At 34.2% G+C, this 3,909-nt stretch overlaps 1 pseudogene; it reads left to right on the forward strand.

Moving 5' to 3' along the window:
• The window catches only part of LOC119594269, a 4,410-nt pseudogene extending 919 nt beyond the window's left edge, over nt 1-3,491 (forward strand).
• Nucleotides 3,492-3,909: the final 418 nt, after the last annotated feature.

Consider the following 3,909-nt stretch of genomic DNA (forward strand, 5'->3'; position numbering starts at 1 on the left):
ACCTGCCTCAAGATTTTTTTTTTTAATGATAAAAATGCCCTTTTGAGCCCCTTTACATTATTGGATTTAATAATAGTCATGTCTACTATAGAAAAGACATGTACATTACCATAAAGTATGACTTAGACTATAACTGTGCATGAAATCTGCACATTTTATTTTGAATTATGTGATTATTGTAAGTAAATATTTATAAATGTAAGCCTTGTATTGAAAAAATCATTCTTTCTCAATTACACATAAATGCAACAAATGTGTGCCACATAGATGCAGCTAGTTGTAAACTAAAGAAATTAAAAAATGATATTGCTTTTACAGGAATGGAGATACAGGAATTGAATGGTACAGAGCTCCCACTCAGTGATGTTTTTCTTACTTTTGATGAGTTCTGGGTGTATTGTAGCAGAGTTTAAGAATCAGAGATTAGAAAGCAGGAGACTCTGGGATGTTTTTACACACTCGGTTTGTGTCTCCAATTCAGAAAGTGTTTGGTAAGTTGAAATATCTTTGTAAATGGAAATATTTTTAATTTAAATGAAATATTTGAACATATGAGAATTGTATTACTCAAAAATCAAAAAAAAAATTATTTTGTATATTATCAAGTTAAGAACCAAGCCTTCCTGTTTCAGGTTGGGCCGTTACCACGGCGACCACTGAGGCCAATCAGCAGTACGGAGAGCGTGATGTGTACCTTGGAGGATCTCTGGAAACAGAGAGACATGGCGTGAAGACATTGCCATTCCTATGCTTTTGAAACATGGGCTCTCCTTTTTCAATCCTGCTGCCAGTGCTTGCTCAGGACGACTGCTGCCCATGGAGGCTGCTCTCATGGAAAACTCAAGGGTTCTCCTCTTTGTTATCACTAATACAACTCTGGGTGTATCTGCAATGGCACTGGTGAGCTGCAGTTTTATTACTTATCATACATTAATTTGGTTATTTTTTTCTTTTCTTTTTTTCCTCCTTTACTAAAGTAAATGATACATTTATCTTTACTAGTAAATATATTACATATTCTTTTTTTTATTTTCAGGCGTCACATTACATTGGCCTTGGTTGCAATGTTGTTTTATGTATACAGATGTTAACAGCAGATGCAACTATCTGTGGAGAACAGGTCAGTGATATGATTAGTCTCTTACCCAGAAATGACATAATGTTAATGCAATAAAAGTTAAATATTCAGTATATCATGTTTTTCTAATTTTGCATAATTTCCCCCACAGTTATCTCGAACTGCAGTAAAGGACTACAACCGAGGAAGAACATATCTCATAGATCAAGCTAACAAAGAAGGGATTCTAATCTTTAAAAACATCCAGGAAGCTGTTGAATGTGTTATAAACAAATGTCGTACAAGATAGTCAAGCCAAGTTTTTATGGTCTGTGATCTGTGTATCAGAGAAAATTTGTGCATAAAGATACAAGTAAAACTTACAGGAAGATTCGAGAGGCATATAATGGCCGTCTGTATGTTTTTATGGATGATTGAATGTGGGAAGCATTCATTTGCTGAAGCACTGAAATTCTCCATGGTAGAAAACTATGCGTTAGAAAAGAATTCTTTTGAACAAGAATTTCCAATGAAACCTAACAAGTGGAGCAGCTAGATTCCCAGAAGTTCGTGTCTCACACAAACATATGCAGGTGTTGATCACCACCCCATTTCTGTCTTGACAGGTGTAGATGAGTTTATTAGGTGTTGAAAAACCATTGTTTACTGGTGTTGGTGAATTTCAACTGTAATATATCAGGCTTTTTCAGTTGTATTCATGAACATTAAACATTTGTGTGGACTTGTAAGAAGTTGACTTGTTTTCTGGATATGAAATCCAGTCATGGAGATGTGCCACAAGGAAAAATTCATTGTGGGCTTCATGAGTGCAGCTTAAGCTAATTTCCAACCAGTGCAGCATAAGAAGAGCAGCAAGAATATGAAAAGCAGAAAAGATAATAATAGTCATTAATAAGCTTCAAGGGCAGAACTGGCAAAGTGTCAGAATAAATGCCTTTATAGTCTCTTCAAAAAATATTATGTGCATTCAAGTTACAAATGAACCTGGACTGAACAAAAGTGAGGTGAATGATTCCTCTATGGAACTATAGAGAGATTGAGTTGAAAGAAACTGATAAATGTCATCAAAAATCAATCATGAACTCCCAAGTTAGAGTATAGGACTTCCTATTGAGTTTATTACAGAAATCTTATTTGATTGGCCAAGATTTTCAAGTGTATGATAAATCCATTGCTAGAGATGGAAGTTTCTGATCACTCTGAGGGAGTATGGGAAGTAAATAGGGTTTTAACTAATTTATATAAAATACTCATGTAGGTATCTCGTATGATTTATGTAGTTGCTTAAGAAATCTTGTGCCAGTTGAAAAAAGATCCACAGAAAGTGGGGATAGGTCAAGTTGCAGAAAGATTAGCTAGATATCAGTCATGAGACAGGTAGCAGACAGTGTTGGGTCTCCTAAAGTTCTGAAGTGAATCATTATTATTTAAAGGAAAGTACAGCCAGTTTTCATCTTTTATTTTGTGTAGTCCTAAGGATTGGGATTGCTAAACTTGTCTCATGTCATTAGCTGGTACAGGAAGACATCTCAGGTTTGCAGATGATTGAATGTCATCGTCGTTATTGTTGTCCATTCTTTCAGTAGAGTGAGAGTGAGTCGGCCTCTTTTAACATTTGGTTAGAAGCTTAAGTACAAGCTCCCATGTCAGGAATATCCCCAGTGTTGGATGCAATATTGTGTTTTTGGGTATCTTGAAGTGTCGCAGGCACATTACTCAGTGTTTAAGATTCTCACAAGGTTGTACAACTTCATACTGCATCACGTTTCAATACATTCCCTTTGTGAAGTGTTTTAATGGTGCATCTTTAATCTTATTCTTTTCTCTTCTTTTAACTACAAGGATTACAGATAGATGGCAGCTTTTCTTTGATAGCCTTTAGCATGAATGCTCATATGATTTAGCCATAACCACTGTCATTCCATTAATAATGTGCCTCTGTTGACAGTGGATAGTTTAGTGTATACAGATAACCCACCGCAATTTGAATATCTCTCAGTAAATCAGCTATTTTCCTGAGATGGCTGGTTATGTGGTATTCAAAACCTTCAGTCGTAAAGCTTGTTCAATCAGTTACACTGACAATCTTTAAAGGAGATATTTTCATAATTGCATGCACTAATATATTTCACCCACAATGCTCTGCATATAAGGTATGTGAGTCTGTTTGTGCATTTCTGATATTTTGTGTCATCCATTTGTTCTTGGTACAGAACTGTATCATTAAAAACTCTTCTTACTCATGCATTGTCATTTGATGTTATTCTTTGTAGACAGTATTGGTATTCTAAAATTCACAGAGACTGCCATCATAGTTTTTGTATATTTGTTGTCATCATCAAAATGCACAGATGTCACATTTACATTATGTTAAATTTGAGTATAGTTGAATATATAGTTTCTCAGTCTCAAATTTCCTCTCTTTAACATTTTCCAAATCGACATCTTTGTTGAATCTCCACTGCAGGTCAATTAAAGAGCAAAAACATTGATGTAAATATTGTAAATAAATTATTCATAAATGATGAAACTAGACTTGGTAGAGGATTGGTTCACAGTTTACAGCCTCACTTTAGTATGTCTGATCAGTGAAAGGCTAGCCTAATTTTTCCCTCCATTTTTTCTGAACATAAAATATGAGGACTATGCCAGTGTATAGGCTAAAACAAGAAATGTGAAGTTAAAATATGAAAGTAAGTTCACTAGGTCAGAAAGATCAATTTACTATACATAACATTTTATTTTTATAAGATTTAAAGTATATATCATCATTATTTTAATTATAAATTTTAAATATGGTTGGAGAAGTACTATTAATAAATATATAAAGG

The sequence above is a fragment of the Penaeus monodon genome, chromosome 33 (genome assembly GCF_015228065.2).
Source record: "Penaeus monodon isolate SGIC_2016 chromosome 33, NSTDA_Pmon_1, whole genome shotgun sequence".
In the NCBI taxonomy this organism is placed as follows: domain Eukaryota; kingdom Metazoa; phylum Arthropoda; class Malacostraca; order Decapoda; family Penaeidae; genus Penaeus; species Penaeus monodon.